At 40.3% G+C, this 13,076-nt stretch overlaps 1 long non-coding RNA gene across 1 annotated transcript in view; it reads left to right on the plus strand.

The window, feature by feature from the left end:
* Positions 1-12,300, plus strand: part of LOC109312200 — a 16,506-nt gene extending 4,206 nt beyond the window's left edge. Inside the window, exons 2-3 of the long non-coding RNA XR_002101733.1 lie at positions 345-346; positions 12,289-12,300. This is a non-coding gene — a long non-coding RNA (uncharacterized LOC109312200). The remainder of the gene's footprint in view (positions 1-344; positions 347-12,288) is intronic.
* The last annotated feature ends 776 nt before the right edge of the window (positions 12,301-13,076 follow it).

The raw sequence follows: 13,076 nt of genomic DNA on the forward strand, positions 1-13,076 counted from the left end.
TTCAATAATTTCTATAGTGTGGTTATTATCTACTGTTAGTCCAGCATTAATACTATAAATACCACATTTTCTTGCATACCATAAGCCCCCAAATAAAACACACACCTTGTTTTTGGAAGGCAGAATGTAGAAAAAGAGATCTATCCAGAGTTATGGTTGACAGTCCCAGTCCTCCTGGCTGAGATAATATGCTCTCTACTCAAATTCTGAAATCAAGTGAGACTTGATAGTTCTTGAGTAACAGCAGACCTAGGATATTGAAAAGGGGGATGTTGTCAGGAACAGGTCCTTAGCCTTCTAGGCCAGCAGGATGATGTGTATGCTGCTGGCTGTCTGTGGAAAAGGAGTTAGGCATCTTGACTTCAGCAAGGATCAAACTCTTTGCTACTGTGGATGGCAGGAATAGAGGAGGAATTGAAGTTGGGTGTGTATCGTCATCCCACCCCACCCCACATCCTTGTTCTTGAGAGCAGTATCTGGGATATTCAGACTGTAAAACAGAAAAATTGTGTTTGATTCAGATGAAATGCTTGAATTTGTAACTCTTGCTGCCAGTGAAGAGTTCAGTTTGGTCAAGAAGGGGAAAATAGATTACAAATATAATGTAAATCAAGCTACTTGCATAGCTACAGAATGGAATTCCCCATGGCATATTCAGCAGTGCTTTCCCAGCACTGAGACCTTGTCAGCTAAAAACAACAACAGCTTTCAGACTGAAGAGCTCTCAAAATATTAATATTTCAGAGAAAATAATTATTAGTAAAAATATTTCAAAGTGAGAATTAAATTTACTTAGAAGTTGATGGGTGATTCTGATCCATGGATTGCTCTAATCAACTGTGTGCCTGTCACCCTGAGCTTTGATGAAGTAGTAGCTGGGCATATTACTTCCTTGGCATCTCTGGAAACATCATCCTTCTGGTTGACCTTTTAATTCTGCATATTTCAGAAGTACCTATAAAGTGACACTGATATCAGATGTGGCACAGAAGAAGTTGTGATTAGTATGAAACCTAACATGGATGGCCTTCACATAAACTCTTTTCTTGCTGATGGGCAGATGACAGTTAATTGACTAGCAGAGAACTAAAAAGTGCATTTCTGAATTGGATTCACCTTCACTTGCTGCAAAGAAGCCAGAAACAAAATAATTTCATAGTTGCAGGAAAGGATGATCTGGATTCAGTGAAAAATGTGTTTCATTGGAATCTGGAGGAGCAGCTGAACAAATGCTTTGCATCAGTAAATGTTTCATAGTTTCATAGTTTCTAGGGTCGGAAGGGACCCGAGCAGATCATCTAGTCCGACCCCCTGCCATGGCAGGAAAGAGTACTGGGGTCAAACGACCCCAGCAAGATGTTCATCTAACCTCCTCTTAAACACCCCCAGGGTAGGAGCCAGCACCACTTCTCTTGGAAGCTGGTTCCAGACCCTAGCCACCCTGACCGTGAAGTAGCGCCTCCTGATATCTAACCTAAACCTACCCTCTGCCAGCTTGTGACCGTTATTCCTGGTCACTCGTGGTAGTGCTCGGGGGAACAGTGACTCCCCAGTGCCTGCTGGTCCCCCCTGACTAGTTTGTAACAGGCCACTAGATCCCCCTCAGCCTTCTCTTGTGGAGGCTGAACAGGTTTGTGTTGGGATGCTCTGAAGTCATTCGTCCTGCTCGACAGGAAGAAACCCAAATTGAAGGCAGTGCATGTGCAGTATTCTCAGCACAGAGTTGGATTAGGCTGAACTTTACTCTTCAGTTCACTGAGTTGTGTGACATTAAGAAGACAAGAAAGGTCAGTCAAATGGCAACATCAAAGAGGTTCTTAAGCTACAGAGAGGACAGCTGTTGCCTCAACTCATGTTCACTCCTCCAGGTTGGTTGAATACTTTGCCTGATTACCATAATGTGCTGGTAGATGTGACCTATGCCCATGATATAACACTGTATCCACTGGGATGAAATATTGTGCTCTTGCCTTTGTCCTTGTCTCTGGCAGTCTGAGCAAAGGTTGTGCTCCTGCAGTGAGTGACTGGATGTGAGCTTGAGTTGTGCCGGGAGGATGAGAGTGTGGTGTGCATGTGGAGTGGTGTTTCTGAGGACCAGGGTGGCCAAAGGGCCTCGTCCTCAAAGGGTCTTTTCCTCAAAGAGACCTCTATCATCACCAGAAAAGATAAAACTAAAAACAATTAATAACTGTTTCTGACATTGCAAGTTCTTGGAGGTCAGGGCCACATCTTCGGATGTGTTTGTTCCACACCAAACATAGAGGCTTCTATCTTGATTCTTTTAGGTATTATTGCACTATGAATATCAATAATACTTTATCAATCATGGCCCTAGAGTATAATTCAAGTGAAGTTATTCCATCAGCGATATAGTGAGCTTATTGAGTACATGGCGGGGGGAGAGGGGCATGTGTGGGTTTGCAGACCACTGTAGATAGTGGGAGGATGTGGGTGAGTGGAAGGGAGGTCTTACCTTCCTGGGGACTGCTGTTGCTGCCATTGCTGTAGCAGTCTCATCTCTGCTTAGGCAGCAGCAGTCCCGTGGCCAGATTCCCTGGGAGCCAACCCTGGAGGTACACTTCCTCCCTCCTGCCTTCTTCCACTTGACACACACAGTAGGCACAGGGCTATGCCTGCTCTAGCACAGGCTCCCAGGGGGTGGGGTGGGAAGGACCACCAGTCTGTTTGCTCTACTCACCCCCGATGTCCACCAGATGCACTGCTTGGTGTGGTGGCAGGACAGCTCAGCGATGCTTCTTGGGGAGATTCTAGTGCTGCCTCACACTGGTGCACCACTTGCTCCAGCCTTCTTACATTACTGTATTCAAAATGGCTTAAGGAAGGGAAGTTACTATTCCCATAGCAAAATGAAGATCCTTTCTGCAAAAGGATGTGGGAAAAGGGGTTAAGCTTTTGCAGCACAGAATAATGAAAAACCAATTCAGAGTGAAGAGGCAGAGAGACTGACCTACCTCCAATTTAACCCACAGGCTTATAAGCATCTGTGTAGAGCCTATAGACTTCTGAATAAAGCATGGGGTCCATTTGCTCCCTAGATCTGTCCTTTTTCTTTTGTGCCCCAGTGGGCTGGCAACCTTCCTACATTACCAAACTCCTGTAGAAGCCCTTTGCTGTTCTAAAGAGCAGACAGTCAAGAATAAATGAGTCTCTCTCAAATGTCCATAGATGAAAATTAACATGGATCACTTATGGATGTTAGCAGAACAGTGATAGAAATTAAAAATACCAGTAAAACGCTATTCATATGATTTAATTTAACACACCAAGGTTAGCTAACTCAAGAAAGAAAATGGGAAAGAAGAATTCTAGAGGTGACTGATAATATGACCTGTTGCAATTAATACACTTCGGTGCTCCTAATAATGCCCAATATGCCTCTAACTGATGAACATCATGGTAATGACTCATGAATCCACCAGGAATAAATATATTTATTCCAGGTTGCTTTTGAACTTAGAATAATCATGACTGGGAGTTAAGCCATCAGGTTAATTTGAGGCAGCTTATCATTTCAATACATATTCTTCTCACTTGTTACATGATTGCACCTGTCTGTGCCTGGTGAAGGGACCTTGAAAAGAAGGGCTTAACTAGCTAGGAGAGCAGATTGTGGAATCTAGCAATCACACATGGAGGGTTTTTTTTCTTTTTACCAGTCACTAAAGGAGCTGACACACATAGAACAGTTCATCTTATGCGCCAAAAGCCTTGGAGATGACTTTTGTAAATGCAGATGTGGAGGAGCACTGAGGCAGTCCTTTTTTGTGCATCTGTATAGACTGATTCCAGGGTCTGGGTCATGCACATCAGATTTGTTCTCTCCAGTGTGAAAAAGCAGAGTTGCACCTTGAACCTCATTTGTTTGTTTCTGCCAGTCAGCAGTTTCCTTCCCATTGTTGCAGTTAAACAAGAATCACTCTAGGCAGGAGAGAGCCTGGATGAACAGATAAATCCTGACAAGACTAACTAGTACCCTGTAGAGCTTTCATGCATGGATGCTAGGGTTAATTTTTGTTATGCACCAGGTTTATAAGCTTGAATGCCTGTAGATCAGCTGTGAAGAGATACCACTCTGAATGCAAAATACCTCTTAAAGCCAAGATTGCAGTCCTGCTTCCATTGACTTCAATGGGAGTTTTGCTATTGATATCAATTACCGTATAAATAATAAATAGTAATAACCTTGATAGAATGTCATGGATATGTCAACCACAGCAGAATGTCATGGATTGGGAAAACCAAAGCAATGAGTGCTAAATTACAAAAAACTGAAAAAACCAAGGAAATGCAACAGTAAATATGATCCTATGTGACTAATTATTCTAGGAAAAGGCAGCATTGTTCCTAGGGTCTGTTTGTTTTTGTTTGTTTTGTTTTGTAATATATTGTCAGATAATTTCTATGCCTCTTGGAACTCTGTATATATGTATTTTTAATCTGAGGATGGGAGCATAAGTAATCACAGATTTTTATTTATTGTGAAAGCTACTTATTAATTTATTTTAAGAGTCCCCTTTTGTCTAGCTAGTTCAAATCATGTTTAAATTGAATCATAATGGAGAGATTCCAAACTTTCTGGTATTCATTGTTAGCAGCCAATCCAAACCTGTCACCGAAATGGTAAGGAACATGGTCTTTGGAGATGTAGTATCTCATTTGCAGTGAATTCCTGGATGATTTTCCTTAAATTGGTTGAGTCCCAAGAGGAGTTTAAATGTGGTTATTCATTTAAATAGTTTACCACAGGGAAAGCAAACCTCTACAAAGTGCAAGATCTCATTTGCGAAGGAGATCCTAGGGACCATGAGCGGATATATGCACTCCATGTGTCAGGGCTTTCATTCCCTGGTTTTCCTGCTGTTAGGAAATAATTTGAAAATTGCCTAAAATAGGGGCTATATATTTGATGACTGAACAATAGGTGCATATCAGTCCTGTTTACAGAACCCAGACTGTGGGCCTCATCAGTGGTACGTTCATCTATAAGCAGTGTAAAACACCTAGAAATTTACTCTTCATTGTGGGGTCAGCAGCAACAGTGCCGCTCCCAAGATGGAAGTTAGTGGCTAGAAAGAGAGAGGCAGTGTCTAAGGCACCTTGAAGTCTCTGCTGGTGTTACCTTGGGGAAAATGGCTGCACTTTAAAGCTGCTCTTACCTAGAGGGTAAAAGAGGGGAAGACTCTTGGGCACATCTACCAAATTCATTTGCAGACAGTATATACTAACTTTGTGTTATTAAGATGAATCATGTCCAATCAAGGTAGCTAAGTGCAGGGTTAATAACTATCATGAAAACAAATCTTTTTCATACAAATATAAATTCCTCAGGAATATCCCCTTGCATAACAATATCTTAAAAGGAATAATGTTGTGTTTTGTGTCTGTTTAAAAATAGGTATGCCTATATCTGAGCCTTTCATGATTTTAGTACAATCACGGAACCTTAGAGAAGTAGGGCTGGAAAGGAACTCCATAGGTTATTAGCCCAGAGGCAGGATTATCCCTTTCCAAACCATCCGATACAAATCCATTGTCTAACCTATCATATTTTCATATGTATAATACATGGCCAAAATATAACATATATATTAATTTTGGAAGGCCCCAAGATGGAAAAAGATCTTATCTGAAGTCTGGGAGCTCTGGGGCTGGAGTCTGCATGGTAGTACTCAATCCAGCAGCAGCAGGGCTCATAAAGTGGTGCTGGCAGCTGCAGCGGGGAGTCTCATGGCAGGGCCAGACCCAGTCCAGCCATGGTAGAGCTGAAAGCTCTGAAATGGGTCTAGGCCTAATCTGGCCATGGTGGGACTGGGGGCTGTGCAGTGAGTCTATGCAACCTTGGAGCAAGTGTGCAATCCAGACTGAGCGCACTGGGTTGAACCTGGAGTGTAGCTCTACAGCCTGTGTGCCAGCCCAGTCTGGCATGTTGTTGGGGAATGGAGCTTCCCATGGACTCGGACTTCTGATGGTGGGGAGACGGAGAGAGGAGCAGCAGCAGTGTTAATTTCTGTTTCCTAGAGCCCTGGCAATTAATGCTGTCACTGATCTGCATTTACCACTCTGCTCCCTGCCTTCCATCCCCATTGCCAAATGTTCAGATCCATGGGGAGCCCTATTCCTCACATATAATGCACACCTCAGTTCTCCCCAGCTGGTTTGGAAGAAAAAGTGCAGGTTATATTCGAAAAAGTAAGGTATTAGTAAAACTACACAGTCAACCCTGACAGTCACAGGCATAGCATCCTAATCTGCTACAGGGGGACAGTGGTGGCCAATGTTCTGTTGACGTTAAACAGGTTGTTAAAATATGCTTGAGAGATCCAAAGAGGAGAACCACACCCTCCACTACAGAGGAAGGCTATTTAATTTAATCCCTAATTTAATCCCCAATTTAAATTTTGGTTATCCAACACCTAAAGTAACTTTTCTCCTGGGATGCAGCACGAACAATTGGCTGTAGATTTATTCATTCTAAAAGGTTGCAACCTTATTCAAAAAATTAAGTATTTAAGATTTTAATGTTTGCGTTAGTTATAGCTGCTAGTATGAAAAGGCCTCTGAGCTTGTTTTGATCTTGCAGCAGATTCATTAAATGGAGGATACTGGTATAAAACTGGCACAAGCGAGTTCTTGGTAGTGCAATGATTTGAGAGGAAGCAGGGCACCAGCCCTAGGCTTAGAGGGGGTGCAAGATGGGCAGTTGCTGTTGCTTCTAGCCCCGCTGCTACTGACCCCAGCTGCTGCTACTGCCCAGTTTCCAAACTGCCTGCTACACCTTTGCTTGTTGTTGTGGGTACAGCAAGGCTCCAAGTGTTTGACTATCCCTGTTAAATGCTTTTTTCAAAGTGTAATTAGGTACGAAACATAACGTATTTCCATGCTGGGTACTTTGACCAGGGAGACAACAGCTCCTTCTCGAGAAAAATATGTAACTTCAAGATATATATGTCTGTTGTTCTATTTTTGCCATCTATTTTGCCATAAATATTTAGTCCCCAAAGAAAGGAATTACATTTAAGAAGTAATGAAGCATTGGAAATGTGTTTGGTATTTCATTCTCTATAAAAACTACAATTTAGCTTTCTAATTCTTAATTCAATAGTTAAATTCAAGACAGAATTTCTTTAAGTGTCATAAATGGGAGAGGTGAAAATAAAATTTTGTATACTTTAGAAGGACTGTATGTATCATTTTGAGGTATTTCTTATCTGTTCGGTAAACAATTATTTATACTAATATTTTCTGCAATTATTTCTGTTAAATAATTTAATAGAATGTTTTTAAAGTTAGCTACTTGTGAGTTCTTTAAAGGTGTGTAATTTGTTCATTATCTCTGCAGAGGCTTTTTCTCAATAAAAAAAAAAAAAACCTGACCTGGTCTTCTGAAAGCTATTGTATTCTCAGTATACTAAATATATTTTAGGTTAAACAGTAAGCCAAGTAAGGTGAAGCTCCCATGTTTCCCCATTTTTCTTCACTTTATTACCTAATTTATATTCCTCATTACAACATGCCTTTATTTATTTATTTGCTTGTTTTGCTGTCACAGTGCCTTTCTCTTCCATTTGTTTTAGCTGCTACTAAACCCTTAATGCCACAGTGACCAGGGAAAAATCACTGTTTCTTGACACCAGGAGACAAAAGAAGCAGGAGAGATCTGTGAAAATGCCCGGAAGAAATGAAGCACGGTATGGATGAAGATGATTCACATCTCTGCAGTGATTCTTCAGTAAAAGGTAACAGAGCAGAACCAAAGACCATTTTCACTCTTCTTGAATTCATTTCACCTGATCTCTAAAGCATTTCCTTGCTACCCACTGGAGCTTTGAAATGGGCTGTGTATTCGAGCACTGGATTTTTTCCTTTTTTTAAAAAATGGGGGGGGAAAGAAAGCCTTAAAAGAAAGACAGCACTGGGAATAGTTGCAGACAAGGAATGCAGACAAGAGATCCATTCAATTCTCCAGGTACCCAGCTCGACATTTTCATCTATTTTTTGTAGACATCAGATTTAAAAAAGAAGGTAACTTCCCTCTCTGCCGCCCTTCCCCACCCCCAGTCTAATAATTTTCTGTAGGACTTAGGTTCCTAAAGCACTTAGGCACTTTGGAAAATTCAATTAGAAACTGAGGTTTCCTAGTCAAAGACACAGTAAGTAGCCTGTTCATCACACTTCAGGGAGTATTTGCCAGTTTTTTTTATAGTTTATATACATTCATTTCTTTAGAAATGAGCTTAGAATCCAAGCCCTTTCCCTCTCCTACACTTTCTGCAGTGAATAAAAGTTTTACTACCTTAGGGCTTGAACCTTCTCCCAATAAAATGCCCCTAATTGATTTTAATGAAGCAGAATCAGTGGCCCTGCTGTTTCAGAGACTTAAGCATACCCACTTTGAGTAATCCTGAAGTCTGTGTGCATACAGTTAAACCATGCATGTTTGTTCTGGCATGATCAGAGCCTTAGGCTCAACCTGCTTTATTGCTGAATGTTTCTTGAAAGCTCCTGGTCAAGTCAAAGTTTTGTCCAATGTTAAGATACCATATTTTCTCCCACCCTACATATACCCTTTCCCCCAACGTCAGCACCCTCAAACAGGGATGTGCGTATCAAGTAAGGAAGCTGTTTTCTTTCCTCGAAAAGCAGACTGTCCAAAGAACTATGCATGCCATGCAGCTGCCAAGCTGGTTGCCAGCAAATTGAAGGGGTGAAGCCCTGTGTTAACTCTTTCACAGCCATAACTATTGGCTGAACACTGTAGCTTGTGCCTGGTAGTATCCTGATGAGGCTTCTGATGTGGAAATAACACTTTATTTACTGAACCTTATATAAAGAACTACTTATGGTAAAGAAGTGTCAGCTTGCTGCTGGCCTTGCAAGGGTCTGGGGCCTAACCTGCATAACATAGAGTAAGTCCTCCTGGGAACATAACATGTCTGGGAACGGTGGCATCCCAGGAGACAGTTACCTGTTGCCTCGCCCAAAATGTCTTTCGAGATATCAAGCTTCTGGCATACTTTGTGTTACCAGGAGGTCTTATTCTGTCACACAGTCATAACTCTGGAATTTTTAATTTTTTTTTTTGGGCTTTCTTCCTTGCATAAACAAGATGCATGGTTTATTTGGGGTGGTAAGCTAGAGCTAGATCTGGCTCACCTTTATGTTGGTAGGAGTTTTTTTCTTTGGATGTGAAAGAAAGCTGCATCACCCCATTACATTGTAAATACCCAGGGGTGAGGTTTGTTTCCTTTTGGTCTGTAGGAATGCCTCATTGGCATCCCTGGCATAACTGTCCAGATTTTCAAAAGATCTTGTCACCTGGCCCTTCTTTGTTTTCAATACATTCTAATGAAAGCTTGGCCACTTAATTGGCCTCCCAAGTGGAAGGTGAATTCATTGGAAAATCTAGCAATATGTAAATAACAATAATATCTACTTCTGCTGTGTCAGGCAAAATAATCTAGTCAACTCATTTAGGTTAATATTTCCACTGAAAGTTATATGGGAGTTGCCAGTGCGAATGGACATGAATCTCTGCTCAGGAGGGAGAAGTTTAGTAGCAGGTGAGTGATAGACAATTAGGGTTTGCCTTTGAAATGTCATATGAGGATATACAAGGTCCATTTGCCTATTTTCATTTTGTATAAGGTACCATACTTTGCAGGAATAGAGAAAAGCCCCCATGAATGCATGTTGAAAGAATAAACCTGCCAAGATAATGCATGCTGTGAACTATTATATTTTTGAAAGGTTTCTTCTGTACTACCACACTTGTCTTTCTAGGGTTAGACAAATATTGTATTGCTTTAATATTGTTACTGCCACCAGCATTCTAGATGTAAGTGCTGGAGCTGGGTTTTCCTGTATGTAAGAGTCATTTCAGAAAATGTATCACTCAACCTGCTGAGTCCCATAGACATAACTCAGAATGCAGGCCAAAAAAAGGGCTCAAGGAACCTCACCTGGTGTGAGCTAGCCTAGACAATTGGTAGTATGGCGACTTTCAGCTCTCAGTCATTTGTCTGAATCCAGTCAGACCCATAACGTCCAAAAATTGTTACTCTTTGACAATTGTTTCTGGCCTACATGGAATGACTTCAAACATTTCCAGGATTAACTTCATGCGGTAAGTTGCATTTCTTATTTTTGCAACACTTTTAAACCAATTCCTAGCACATAAATAAAAAAGGATCAGTGCCCTGATCGCCACTATGCTGCACCCTTTGGGGAGTTTTTTTTTTGTTCAGATTACTAGTCAATGTTTAATGATTGACACATAATTAATTAGGATTAAACTATGCTTCCATTAATAGTGATAGCAGAACATTCATCAGCTTTCGTGCTGTTAGAGTTTAACCCAAATTATGAAATACTTTGCAACCTTTTGATTTATGACAATTCATAAATGACAGACACTGTTAATATAAAATCACATATTGAATGAGCCTGAAAAATGAATCTTCTTTGAACCCTAAGTAAGGTCCTTCATGTCTGGTTAAAGTTACTGGGGCAGCATGGAAAAACCTTCTGGTTTCTGCTGAATCTGTAGTATGGATAAATGGCCTGTATGTAAAGAGCTGTGAATCAGGTACCTATGACAAGCACAGAATTCATTGTTAAATATTTAAAAAGGAGAGAGAGAAGCTTGGGATTTTTTTTTGGGGGGGTGCATAAACACCATTTTCTGCAGCTACAGCGTTATTGTTCAACACTTCTGATGTATGGTAAATAGTTTAAACTAATAATAGTGGTTTCTGAGGAAGGGATGAACATTTGGGTCCAAAATGAGGGATGTGTGAAAGGCGTGGCAGTGAACTAAAAGGCCATGTTATTGCAATTTTCCTTTCTGGAATTATTTTCTCAGTTTGAGCTGTAGATAATGACAGTGTAATAGAAGTTGTCACCATTATGCCTTCCACACCTCTGGCCTTGGAATAATTTATAATGGCCTAAAAAGTGAAGCCATTTAAATGAAAAGTTTTACATTTGTCAAGCTACAAATAAATGAAAAGCACGTCTTGTTATTTAATCATTTTAACAAGAAGCCACAAGACCTTTGCATAAGAATATGACTGCCATTGTTTGGAGGTCTTTTTAGAACATATTCAGTCCTCATTATCAGAACCTCAGTTTAACCTTCATTTGTTTTCTCTCTTACTACTTGATATGTAGAAAGCAGGGCAGGGTGGCACCTTAGAGACTAGTTCAGAGAAGCATATGCTTTCATAGATGTCAGCCTACTTCTGTGTAGCATCTTCCATTATCTGTTTCTGCTTCCATTTTCACTGGAAGCGTGTGTGTGTGCAAAAGCATATAAGGTAAAGCAATATTTATATCCAATACATCTATCCTGCTGTAATATCTAGTAATCACTAGTCAGGTCACTATGCCAATGTCCTGCTTTGCAGCACTCCTGGGTTCTCCTCCTGCCTTTGCTGTTTACTGGTAGAGTTCGAGACTTGTTTAGGGCTTTTCTCCACTGCAAAACTTAGCTCAAATTACTCAGCTTGAGTTACTGTATCTAATCTATCCTAGCTCATGTGACCCAAGATTATGAGTATTCACAATGCAAAACCAAGCTCTAGCTACATAAACTGTTGTGATTAACAACAGCAGAGAATGATTGGCATCTGATATGCTGTATCATCAATTTAAACTTAGCTTCAACATCAGCACCACTTCAGATTCAATTCCCCCCTTCCATGCTAAAACCTGAGTTATAGCTTGAGCTAACACAGGAGTAAAAGAAAGCCTTTAAACAAACGTAAACACATTATTCCACCATGCAGTTCCTCAAGAATTTATAGCAACACCATCTATCTGGCTTTGTTAGAGTCAGCACAATTGTTTAGCCTGTTCTGTACAAGTCTCTACATTTATTTATTGGGTGAATGTTTACAGTGTTGGACTTTACACCATGAGGTTGATGTAAATATGGACCAAAACCAACAGGTTATGGGAGCTGTTCTATAATATAGGGTTACTGTTGATATCAAATGCTTATTTAGGCATTTGCTTCTGGTCAGTCATGACAAGTGATAGTTTAAGATTGAATATACAGCACATGGCCAAACTGTTTTGAGTTCCAAAAACATAACAAATTTTGTTTAGCATTTTTGACCTTGCACTTGCAAGGCAAGCTAAACAGGATAGAGCACTAGTGTCATCTGACACACAATAATGTTTCATATTACATCATGTGATGCAGGATTACATATAGTGGAGACAGTTGAAAAGTACACAGTTTCCCTGCAGAGTCTGTTCTGACAGATTTGCAGTCTGCTGAAACCAGCAGAGAATTGAGGATATGCATTACAGTGCACTGTCTCCTGCAGGAATGCTGTGCATAAGTTGTCTTTCCTATGTAATGGCTATAGTTTTTGAAGTCACATAATAGCAACCAGAGAGAAAGTGATATATAAAAGCATAATACAATTTATGAATCATGTTTTTACATTTAGAATAACATACATAGTAAATCACTGTCTGGTCTCCTAATACATGGAGCAGCGTATTGTGATGTAAAACTAAAGGAGAGCAGTTGCCTGGAGTTCTGTTATTTAATGAATGTGCTCGTGTGCCACTAAAGCAGCCATAATGTATATAAGGACAAAGGTGGAATACAGCGATGGACAGAGCAAGATGGAATGCTCTTCATTTGGGCTTCTGCTAAAAAAGTGGCCATAGTCCATGTATTTCACCTTCTGTGTTGCATTCATTTTACACTAATAATGGTATTTACTAAGATTTGTTAGCATTAGAAAGATTAATATTATAATGTACAGTGATACAAACATGCTACAAAATTATTTATTCAAAATCTTAGCTATGAATTTATTACTGAAACTGTTAATGACGGTATTGTAGTTATAAATCATTTCCAAACAAAGACAAGTTAGTAGGTAATTAGGTAAATGTTCACTGAGCACTCTGAAATCAGATTTGTCAGAAGAGGAGGCCTGGTATTACTACTAAGTGCATGCTTACCTCCATTTAACTCTGTTCAGGCTTCTGGAAGGATCCTGCTCACCCTGGATATGCTCGTATAAATAATAAAG

The sequence above is a fragment of the Crocodylus porosus genome, unplaced genomic scaffold, assembly GCF_001723895.1.
Source record: "Crocodylus porosus isolate Cpor-Errol unplaced genomic scaffold, CroPor_comp1, whole genome shotgun sequence".
Classification (NCBI taxonomy): domain Eukaryota; kingdom Metazoa; phylum Chordata; order Crocodylia; family Crocodylidae; genus Crocodylus; species Crocodylus porosus.